Here is a 12,515-nt window from a genome sequence, read left to right as displayed (position 1 = left end):
GCAAGTCATTCAATGTCTTAGTGGCCCCAGGAAACTCTCTAAGACTATGTACATGGCTAATATGGAAATATGTTTGGCATGACCTCACCTGTATAATTGAAATCAAATTCAGTTTTCTCAAAGAAGGGGGAGGAACGAAAGAGAGGAAGAGAATTTGGAGCTCAATATTTTAAAAAATGATTGTTAAAAATTCGTTTACATGTAATTGAGAAATACTTAATAAAATAAAGAAAAAAGACCATATGTTTTAGCAAAGGTAAAAATCTGCATTGGCAGAGAGTGGGAACCTCATTCAGCACCAGTGAAATCCCAGGTACAGTCCTACTCCCTGTCCTAACATAATAGCATCAACATTGCCCTGCTAATCTCTTTTGAACTCTCTTCTGTATGTTCTTGTAAAGTTCCATGGATGCTCTTTTCTTCTTATTTTTCCTTTTATGACTCCCTCCTTCCTCTCCTTCTGGGCAAATCCCTGTAAAGGCCCTCCCTCTTATCACATCTCTGACCTTTAACTTACAGAGTCCTCTGTTTGAAGAACTGTCATTTTTACCTTCTCCTCTCTCTCCCATTCCCTATTATCATTGAAAGATTGTCACACTATGGGTGCCTCCCCAATCATGCCCACCAGTCTTCAGCACTATAAGATGCCATTGACTAGAATTTGCCAAGAGCAGCTGGTGCTCTCATCTCATCTCCTGCCTTTCCGTGAGTCTGAGTTCCCTCCTAGCTACTTTTGTTCCATCCTTTCTAATCTAAAGTTTATTCTTCTTATAAGAGGGAACACAAAAATGAAAGCTCAGTAGAGAGAGCTTCCTTCTCTCAGATATCTCTTAACATCAGCCAATGCATTCCTCCCAGTCAACTTTCATCTTTGATCTCACTCCCCAAACAAAAAAGAAAAAAGCTTTTTTTTTTTCCAGCTATGTAAAGTCTTTTGGGTCCATTCTCCATCATCTGTTCTTGCTTCTATATATGCAGTAAACAAACAAACTTGGACAAGGGTGGAAAAACTGAATTTTGACAAACCCAGCTAGGCAAGAACATGAGCAACACTACCCTACATTTTGATAACCCTATTTCAATATAATCGGTTTTCTTTGGAATCTTATGTATTTTATTTTATGCATTGAAAAACATTATTTTAAGAAGAGGTTCATAAACTTCACCAGACTACACAAGGGGTCTGTGCCGGAGTGTGCTAGAGTTGTGTGAGCATTTACACCAAATGCTACAAATCAGGATTGGGTTTTCTGTTTCATTGATTTTTTTTTCTAGATTTAAGAAAACGATGGAGAAAATGCTGATGATACAGATTAAACTTAAAAGTCTATCATGCATATGTCTTGTTTTCCCAGAATGCTGGTTGTTAAGCATTTACCAGTACACCAAAAAGGCTAAGAAATCATCCCATGACTCAGTTTCACCAGACTGCCAAAAGAGGTCTATGGTCAGAAATCTTTGGTCTAAAAGAATTCCAAGATGGAGTTGTCACTTCCCTCCAAATTTTCTTTTTTAATATTTTTTTTTTAATTTTGAGGTCCAAATTCTCTCCCTCCCCCACTCATTGAGAAGGCAAACAATATCTTATCGATTATATATGTGAAGCCATGCAAGACATTTCTCCATGCCCCCAAGTTTTCCATCATTCTGCTTTAGTAACTAACTCTTCTATGCTGGTGAAAAGCAAGTCCAGAATAACAGGTCCCTCTCATCCCTTCTCTGTCTTCTGAAGAATGAAACGATTAGTAAGGCAAACCAAGAAGGCATTAGCAGCTCTGCTTTTGGGAGAGAATCCCAGCAGGGGCTGGTTAATTTAAGTACCCCATCAAAACTATAGGATTAGAGAACCACAGAATTAGAGCTAGAAGGGGCCTCAAAAGCCATTTACTCTAACTCACTAATTTTTCATATGAGGAAAGTGAGGACCAGGAAAGCAAATATGTTGCCCAAAAAGTTAATCCACCAAGAGATACTCAAGTCTCACTATTGACCAACCAGTGTGATAAGTTCCAGCCGTACAAAGATGAGGGTGAAATAGTCCCTGTACTCCCAAAGCTAACATTCTAATGGGGCAGACGAAGTTTAAATATGAGGATGAAGAGACTATATGCAAAAGGAATACCAGGTGGTTACGGGAGGGAGGGCACTAGAAGCCACCGGGGAGTCAGAAAAGGCTTCATGCAAATACTAGTGCTTGAGCTGAGATGTAAAGGAAACCAAGGTTTTCAAGGGGAAGGAGAAAGAAGGGAGAGCATTCCAGGCATGGGGGGAAACCAATTCAAAAACATGGAGATGGTGGGTGGAGAGCTGTGTGTGTGGAACAGGAAGAAAGCTAAGACAGCCAGACTGTGGAGGACACAGAGGGTTGTAATGTATAAGAAGCCTGGAAAGGTTGGAAGACCCTGGTTTGTGAGGAACTTTAAATGCCAAAAAGAGGAGTTTATATGTGAGAGATAGATAGATAGTGTGTATACAAAAACATACATATTTTATCTATATGTATATTTATATAATATGTATTTCTCTATATGCATGTATATATATGTTTTATATGTATGTATGTGTATAGATGTGTGCATGTGTATATATACATGTAGACAAATAGATAGATAGATAGATAGATAGATAGATAGATAGTGTGTATATATGTCCACATGTAAGATAGGTCATCCATATAGATTGTCTAAATGAATAGGTGCAACTCATGGGTTGCATGGACAGAGCTAGAATCTAGCCCCCTCCTCTCCAAGGAAGACTTCGATTTCCATCCTGAGGGGAGCAAAAGAAGAGCTTTGGTTGGGCGCTTGCTCCTTCCTTTGCCTATGTACAAGAGGGGTACGAGGCTAGAATTTTATCTGACCCTCAGAATTGGTCCTGTAGGGGTAGGAGTCTGGTTGAGAAGGAAAGTTTCCTCCCAGGCCACTCTGAAGGGGGATGGTAGACCCTAGTTTACACTTACCAGCTTAGCTCTTTCCTGGCAAAGACAAGATACTCAAAAGACCACTACAAATAGCAAATAGTAACCAAGTCCATTTATCCAAGCAAACAGAAAATGGAAAATGGAGAAGTTATACTATAGAATAGAATGTACTAAGGAATATTCAAGCCTAAATGGACTCTTTACCTCAGGGAGGTCCAGGAGGCATGTTGGAGATGAAGTCATTCAGTCAATAAGTATTTATTAATTGCCTTCTATAGGTCAGGCATTGCGCTAAGTGCTGAGGATGTGCTAATGGAACTCACAGTCTAATGAGGGAAACAATAGACAAACAACTATGGACGAACAAATTATATATGGAATAAACTGGAAAATATCAACAGAAGGAAGGCCCTAGAATTAAGAGGGGTTAAGAAAGGCTTCCTGGAGAAGGAGAGATTTTTTTAAAATTTTAATATTTTATTTTCCCCCGATTACATGTAAGAACAATTAACATTCATTTAAAAAAATGTTTGATAGCAGTTCTTTTTGTGCTGGCAAGAACTGGAAATTGAGGGGATGCCCATCCATTGGGGAATGACTGAACAAGTTGTGGTATATGAATACTATTGAGCTATAAGAAATGATGAACAGGCAGATTTCAGAAAATCTGAAAAGACTTATATAAACAGATGCTGAGTGAAGTGAGCAGAACCAGGAGAACATCATCCACAGTAAGAGCCTCAGTGTTCGAGGACTGTTTTTGATAGACTTAACCTTTCACAGCAATGTAAGGACCTAAAACATTTCCAAAGGATTCATGACACGAAATGCCTTCCGCATCCAGAGAAAGAACTATGGAGTTGGAACACAGAATGAAGCAGACTATTTTCTCTTTTGTTATGTTTTGTTTTATTTTTTCTCATGGTTTCTCCCATTTGTTTTAATTCTTCTATGCAACATGACTCATGTGAAAATGTGTTTAATAAGAATGTATGTGTAGAGCCCATATAAGATTGCATGCTATCTTAGGGAGCGAGAAAATTTAAAACTTATGGAAGTGATTGTTGAAAACTGAAAACAAATTAATTTTTAAAATTTTCTTTTGAGTTCTAAATTCTCTCCCTACCTCCCCTCCCCCTCATTGAGATAGCACGCAATTTAATATAGGTTATACATGTGCAGTCATGCAAAACACATTTCCATGTTAGTCATATTGTGAAAGAAAACAGATTTTAAAAACAAGAAAAATAAAGAAAGTAAAACTTTGATCTGCTTTCAGGTTCCATTAGTTCTTTCTCTGGAGATGGACAGCATTTTTTATCATAGGTCCTAGAAAGTAAGATTTTGCTGTTCGTCCTTTTTCAAAGAGGACCAATGATATCAAAAGGGTGATACATCTGTCGACTTTCAAGAGAACTGGATTTAAGTGAGGCAGGGCTGTGCAAAGTCATCGGCCCCACTCTCTCCTCCAGAGCCATCGGAGTCCAGCAACAAGATGTCAGGACAATTGATGGTGGCCCTGGATGCAGTAGGAGACGTTGACTTTGAGCTAAGGTCTTTCTCAGGTCTCAGTTTATCTAAGGCAACACCTATTTAGTGATTAAAGACCAGGTAAAAATAGAGACTAAAGAGGGCCGAGTTTGACTTCTGAAAAGAGTCAATCCGAGAGGGGAAGACCCTCAGGGTTTCTGTTCAGAACCTAGAAGGTGAGATTTTAACAGGGAATGAAGGAGGTGGAGACAAAGAGGGAGAGCATTCCAGGCATGGGAGGCAGTCAGTGACAATGCCTAGAGTGGGGAGATGTTGAAGACTTTTGAAGATGGAGCTTCTCTCTTCACTTGTCTTTATCTTTATTTTTTGTGTGTTTCATTGTTTTTCTTAATAGCCATTTTTAAAAAATTGAGTTCCAAATTTTCCTCCCTCTCCTCCACCCACTGAGAAGGCAAGCAGCACGATATCAATTATCTGTGCGAAGTCATGCAGAATTTCCATGATAGTCATGTGGGGGAAAAATAATAAAAAGCAAGAAACAGGAAGTGGGAAAAACTATGCTTTTTGAAGCTTTTATGCATTTTCCATCCTGGGTCCTTTGGAATTGTCTTGGATTGCTCAGAGTAGCTAATTCTTTCACAACTGACAGTCATTATAATATTGCTGTTACTGTGTACAGTGTTCTCCCGGATCTGCTCACTTCACTTGTCTTTAGAACCACATATCTCTCTTGGAAACACTGGAACCAACTTCATCTTTTGCCTGGGTGCGCGCGACTTCTCTCCATCCATCCAGAATCATGGTCTCTTCGGGCAGCAAAGTGGTGGGTACCATCATACATGGAGCAGTAGGCCTGGAGTCAGGAAGACTCTTCCTGAATTCAAATCTAGCCTCGTATACCTACTAGCTGTGTGACCCTGGGCAAGTCACTTAACCCTGTTTGCCTCAGTTTCCTCATCTGTCAAACAAGGCAGAGGAGGAAATGGTGAACCACTCCAGTGTCTTTGCCAAAAAAACTCTAAATGGGGTCAAGAATATGGGATCCTGACTGCACAAGAAAAAGATCCCTTCAACCTAAGATCAAGCAGCACTTTTTGCATGAGATCTTCCTCAATTCCCAGAGTTGTTAGTACCCTCCTCCCAAATAAAGGTTAAAATATATATTTTATGTCCTTTGTATGTGTTTTGTGTGCCCGATTCTATCTCCTGTCACCGTAGAATGCCACAGTCCTCTCTGAGGGCAAGGGCTATTATCCTCAGCCTTCAGAACTTGATAAATGCTTGTCAAATTAAATGTAGTCTATATAATGATCTCAGCGCTGATCTTACCCATGCTGTTGCTTCAAAGGGTTAACATCTAAATGCTGAAATTATACCCAAGCATTTATCCCCTTTCCCTGTCAAATTGCCTAATTGATCTCCCTGGATCTAGGCCTGGGAGTTCAGTCAACTGACTGACCTACTATTGCCCCAATAAAGTATTCCACATAAGAGAACTGTGTCAGCCAAAGGGCAAACCATGATATTTAAAAAGGAACATTTGATTGGGGATAACAACTATCAAATTCTCTGTTTCACAAAGTTCTTTTTTTTATTTTGTCTCCTTTTCTGACTGCTAATACTATTTTTAAGAATTTATTTTATTTATAGTTTTTGGAATAAAACAAGAATTTCTGTAACACAGAACAATAAAAAGATGTTTATACATGAGATTTCAAACCTACTATGTATACCTGACTATTCCTTTGTAATTTACAATAAATTAATGATGTATAAAAAAAAAAAAAAAAAAGGAACATTTGGATATTGTCACAGTCTCCTGGAAATCTCCAAAACTCAGCTCTGCAGCCACCAGGTAGAGCTATTTTAGGCAGGTGGGGGGCTCCACAGTGCACAGAATGCTGGACTTGCGTGTCAGGAAGACTCAAGTTCAAATCCAGCCTCAGACACTTACTACCTGGATGACGCTGGGCAACCAACCTCTGTCTCAGTTTCTTCAACTGCAAATGAGGATCGTAATAGCCCCTCTCTCTTAAGGTTCTTGTGAGGATCAAAGGAGAGAATATTTGTAAAGCACTTAGCACGCAGTAGGTTCTTAATCAACACATGTTTCCTTTCCTTCCATCTCCATTCAGCCTGCAGATAACTGGCTCGTGATATAACTGACCTTGAATCCCTAGTGATCTGAAGCTGACTGTGCTTCCTTCACCAAATCAGGGCAAGCTAGAGTCTGGGATGACTGAGAATGCTTGGAAAGTCCCCACCGCAGGTGAGGTCTGATTCGAACGGGTCTGGTGTATTCATAGACCAATTTAACAGTTTGCAGAAAGAGTATTTACTTAGCAAAAGAATGTCAAGGATCAGCAAGGATATAAAATTGGTTCAGACAGATGTGTGGCTCTCTGCCCCCACCCCCCACCCCCATCTCCATACTTGAAACAAGGCTGGTCAGGAGGGTGTGATTTAATCAATCGATAGGCATTTATTAAGTGCCCACTGTGTGCTAAACACTGGAGGTACAAAAAGAGGCAAAAGACAGATTCATTTACAATCTAATGGGGGGAAACATGCAAATACATATGTATAAAGCAAGCTCTATTCAGGATAGATCAGGACTAATCAAGAGAAGGAAGGTACTAGAATTGAAGAGGGGCTGGAGAAGGCTTCCTGTCCAAGGGGGGATTTTAGTTGGGACTTGAAGCCAGGGAAGTCAGTAGTCAGAGTGGAGGGGGAGAAAGTTCCAGGCATGGGAGACAGTGGGAAAGAATGCCCAGAGCTGAGAGACGAAGGATCTTGGTCACACAACATTCAGGAGGCCAATGTCACAAGAGGAGGTAGGAAAGGACTAAGTGACTCTTAATACAGTAGGACATCTGACAGGTGGGAGGCAAATTGACCCCTTGGCTGACTAAAAGTAATAAAAATGAAGATATTACCAGACTATTTTACAATTCAGTATTATTTTTCAAATTTGGTGCTAGTTAAAAAAAAAAAAGCAGAAAATTAAATCACAGGAACAAACCATGTAAGTACAAACCAGAAGCAATTGAAAACAGCCCTAGAATGTAAACTAATTAAGCAAGGATGCCCTCCTTAGGGACTGCTGAGAAAGCTGAAAAGCAATTTGGCAGAAATAAGTTTTGGATTAGAATCTTGTACCATATACTGCCACAATAAATTTCAAATAGATTCCACCTAAATGTTCAAGGTCACATCAAAAGACACTATCTGCATCCAGAGAAAGAGCTGATAAATAGAAGTATGTATAGAAGAATTTTACATATATGTATGTGTGTATATGTATACAGATATGTATGTGTGTGTATGTATATACATTTGTGTCTAATGGTAGCCATCTCTAGGGTAGGGTGGGAGAGGGTAGAAAAAAAGAAAAAATTATAAGATAAGTGTTGTATATTTGAACAGAATAGCAAGTTGTTCTAAGCAGATTTGCAATTTTATGTACAATCATCTTTTTATTGTAGTACATTATGGAAATGTTTGTTTTATTTCATAAATATGTATTAGTGTAAAAAATAAAAGGAAAAAAGAAAGAACTGACAAATAGACATGTGTAGAGTGATTTTACATTTATGTGTATGTACATATATATGTGTGTGTGTGTGTGTGTGTATACATATTTGTGTCTAATGGTAGCCATTTCTAGGGCAAGATGGGGGGAAGGAAAAAAAGAGGTCAAAAGAAAGTTACATGATAATTTTATTATATATTTAAAAGAGACGGCAAGTTGTACATAATAGACTTGCAATTTCATGTGCAATCATCTTTTTTTCCCCTATTCCACTGTGTTAAAGTAATGTTTGTTTTATTTAAGTTCAGAATAAAATAAATATTTATGTGAAAAAAATAAAGAATGGAAGAAGGTGTCTTTCACATCTCTTGTGCTACTTATTCCATATTGGATATTGATAATTCAAAAGAAGGGCCTGGACTTGAAGTCAAGAAAAGACCTGACCTCAAATTCTGCAAACACTTACTAGCTGTGCGATGCCGGGTAATTCACTCAACCTCTCTGGACCTCAGTTTCCCCATTAGTCAGATGACCTCTAAGATTGCTTGCAGCTCTAAATGTACAATTCTATGATTCCTTTCACCCTAGAACTCTTCTTCTCACATTCTCTCCATCTCCTGGTACTCTTTTAGCTTTACAAAAATTTTAATTGTATTTTTTAAATTATGAACTCAGCATCAAATGAGCCTGAACATTTCAATATAGAAAGAATAGAAAAGAGGACTATATGTGAAACTGTGAGTGGCTATTAGTTTTTAAAATGTTACATTTAACATAATAGTACCAATGCTGCCCTGCTTGTCTCTGTCCCATTCTAAGTTTCCTTCTGTTCTCCACATTAAAAATAAAAAAGTTCCATGGATCTTCTTTTTTATCTTCTTTTTTTTTTTTTTGCTTCACCATCACTACCTACCAACTCTGTCCCCCTCCGAATAGATTCCCTTCCTTATAAGTGGGAAGGATAGTCAAGCAACATAAATGGATACATTATCTATTCATGTATGTCTCACTCTGTACCCCTAGTCCACCACCTCTCCACCAAGAGGCAGGAGGCATGCTTCTTTATCAGTTTTCTGAAGGGACAACTGGTCACTGCGCCAAACAGAGCTCTGAAGTCTTTCAAAGTTGTTTTTCTTTACAATGTTATTATATAAATTATTCTCCTGGTTGTGTTCATGTCATTCAACATCAGTTCACACAAGTCTTTCTATGTCTCTCTGAATGTATCCCTTTTGTAATTTCTTGTGGAGAAATAATATCCCATTCCATTCACATATTATAATTTGTTCAACCGTTTCCCAGTTGATACTTTGTTTCCAGTTTTTTGTTGTAACAAAAAGTTATGTTACTAATATTTTGTGCATATGGGATCTTTCCCCCTTTCTTCGACAACTCTTTGGGGTATGCCCTTGGTAGTGGGATCCCTCAGTCAAAGAACAGGCACAGTCTAGTAAATTATTAAATATGACTCCAAGGTTTTGTGGATGTTTTGTTATTTCGGTTGTCTCCAACTCTTCATGCCCCCATTTGGCAGATACTGGAGTGGTTTGCTATTTCCTTCCCAAGTTCATTTTATAGGTGAGGAAACTGAGTTAAACAGAGCTAAGTGACTAGCCCAGGATGACACATCTAGGAAGTATCTGAGGTTGTTGGACTTCAACTCCTGGAGATGTCTTCCTGCTTCCAAGCCCACCTAGCTGCCTTCTATGTTTGACACAGAGTAGGGACTTAATCAATGCATATTAATCAATTCTAGATGGTCTCTGAACCTCCCTTACCCTTATAGCGTTCAGCGGCAAACTTCCTCACATTTTAAACAGGAGGAAGCTATTCTTTCTATTTGCATCACAGAGCTTCATAAAACCTACGCAAACAAGAAACATTATCACGGAAATCCAAGTTCACCAGACAAGGGGAGAGAGGCTGCAGTTTCTTCCCCTTTGACTCACTAGCACTACCATGTGGACAGGAGAAGCCACGACAGTTGGCGACAAAACAAGCACCTGATAGCAATATATTTCCAAAAACTTAAGAACTCTAACCAGGCTGCAATAACTTATCACGTCTTAATAGAGAGGTAACGAACTCAGCATGGAGGATGAGCTGCATTTTTCAATATGGCTAAGCGCAAAAAGGTTTTTTCCTTCTCAATAGCAGGTGGACGGTGGGCAGGGGAGAAAAATGCTTGCTAAAAAAATGTAATACAAAAAATATCTGATTATCCATGAGATTTTTAAAAAGCAACTTGACAGAAAAATAGTTGAAAAGGGTGACTAGAACTGTAATTTCTTGTAAGAAACTTCCAGAGTTAATTTTCTAGTCCGAAACCCATTTTCAAGCGCTCGGACTTTCTTCAGATACGACCACGCGAATGACAAGCTTGATTTATATTGGGAAGAGCAAAAATCCTTTTCTTTTCTCTAACCGAGGAGAAAGGGCGCCAGGACCAACGATCACCAGCTGCCCAGGGAACAAAAATTGTGCTTCCGAAATCTCTTGATGTCGATTCCGCACGAAGAGCGACTGAGGATACCCCCGCCGCTCGACGTGTGCCATGCACGACAGAAGCCCTTTTTAACGCGAGCGCTCTCGGAGTCACCGTAGCGATGCAGAGTGACACATTCTTCAGTAAGGGTGAGACCATCTTAGCGATTCTTTCCACCGCTTCTGCTTCTGTGGAGTACATCGCTTCCTTTCAATTGTCGGACTTTTAGTAGGAAGGGGACTTGGAGAGTAGTTCCCCCCCCACTATTTTTTGAAGACTAGGTCTGGTATGCAAATAGGCGCGCGGATGCTTCTGGGAAGTCAGGGGCTGGCCCTGCTCTGGGTGTGAGAAGGTGTGGACTGTTCAGGGCGGAGTCTCCCAGTGCTAGAGCGGCTGGGGAGGAGGTATCGGAATCCGAGAGCTCTGGATTTGGGCGCTGGAGTCTGTGCTCCAGCTCCCTCCGCTGAGAGCTGAGATAGACCAGGGAAGCCCCCGGACGCCTTCCAGCTCCAGCCAAGACCCTTCCCGAGATCCCTCCCGTCTTCGCATCCCTGCCAGTCATAGCAGTTGCTAATAAACGCTGGTCAACCCCTGTCTGACCGGGTCTCCGGGCTCCCAGCCCCTTCTGAGCCCCCAGGCTAAGTCCGCGCGTCCAAGCCTTGAGTCTGGGTAGGCAACTTTGCTGAAAGACTTGTTAGAGGACATCTGGAACAGATGTGAGGCTTGGAAAGACCAGAGCAAGAAGAGGCGCTCAGAGGGAGAGGAGAGTGAGCGCTTACTATCGCTTTTTAAAACTCACAGAATTTTACTAGCGAACAGGAATAACAAGAATAAACTGCATATCTCACCTAATAATATGTTAACAGGACTGTATTAAATAATGTGTTACATATAAATAAAAGTAACAGAAAAGTATCCAAAAGCTTTCTTTAAAACCAAGTGCTTCAGAATAAAAGGATATAATACTGCATTTTTTTTAACAGTCCAACCAATGCAGGTCTCTAACTCTAAGGTAATTCACCTATTTGGGGGGGTCTGAGATATAAGGAGACTTGCGCATCACTCTGAGCAGCTACTATGGGTTTAAGGGGTTGTGATTATCAATCCCATTTCACAGATGAGAAAATTGAGGTTTAGAATTTGCTAAACTCAGCCCTGGCAAAGCACAGTCTCTTTTGAGCCTCACAAGAATTGAGAGAAATAATACAGATTTTCCATTTTCCTGCAGAATAAACTGAGGCTCACCCAACCTTGGGCCAAAAAAAAAAAAAAGTCTCCCTTCATCCAATTACTCTTAACTAAACTGAGAACACTAGTGTGCTTGTATCTCTTAGAATGGCAGGAGAAGGATGAAATGACTGGGGAATCAAAGGTTGGAGCTTCCAAGCATATTGATTTATTAAATCAGGACCAGGGACCTCAGCTTTGGCATTGGACACCAAATACATTAAAAACAATTAAAAAGGACCAATTAGTTAAAGGAAGACAGTTAACCCAGGGTACTAAATTAGGTAATCTGATTTCTACTTGGAGGACAGATTAGAGACTTTCCAGTCAGGAGGGGGAGAGTGAACAGGTGGAATTTCATGAAGTCAGAAAAAAAGGTTTCCCACTTCTCCCCCTAGCGTCTGTATTCAATCAAAGAAACATGGAAACAATGACTGATCAGCATGGGGTCAGTTTTCAGATAAATCTTAATCTTAATGGTGGCTTGAGATGTATAATTGTGAGGCAACTTCTTTCATTAGTCTCTGGAGTTGCCTGGGTTTCTGGTCAGCATAACTTAGGTCCTTAGTTAAGGATCTCTAAGCAACAGGTAGAGGTGGTCCAGCTTTCCAGCCAAGTAGGGCTAGGTTCAAACAATGCAATAAAGTTTTCTCACAAGACAGAAATTGGACTAGAATACTTGAATGGAAAGGGAACTGAGCTAGCTGCAGAACTGAGTCATAAGATGAAATCAGTATGCATGGTTCACCCAATAGCCCGAAGTCATTAGACATCCGTGGGACAGCAAGCACTAGAACCCGTCTCTAGATTCCTAATTCAGTGTCATCCCTCCCAACACTATCTCCTTAAAGAAGGTGCAT

The 12,515-nt window shown here is 40.0% G+C and overlaps 1 non-coding gene across 1 annotated transcript; it reads right to left on the bottom strand.

Moving 5' to 3' along the window:
* Positions 1 to 10,376: 10,376 nt before the first annotated feature.
* Positions 10,377 to 10,519, bottom strand: LOC140509398 (U11 spliceosomal RNA). Its single transcript, XR_011968722.1, has one exon. It is a non-coding gene; the product is annotated as a U11 spliceosomal RNA (small nuclear RNA).
* Positions 10,520 to 12,515: the final 1,996 nt, after the last annotated feature.

The sequence above is a fragment of the Notamacropus eugenii genome, chromosome 5 (assembly GCF_028372415.1).
Source record: "Notamacropus eugenii isolate mMacEug1 chromosome 5, mMacEug1.pri_v2, whole genome shotgun sequence".
NCBI classification, from domain to species: domain Eukaryota; kingdom Metazoa; phylum Chordata; class Mammalia; order Diprotodontia; family Macropodidae; genus Notamacropus; species Notamacropus eugenii.
This window is presented reverse-complemented; position numbering and strand designations above follow the sequence as displayed.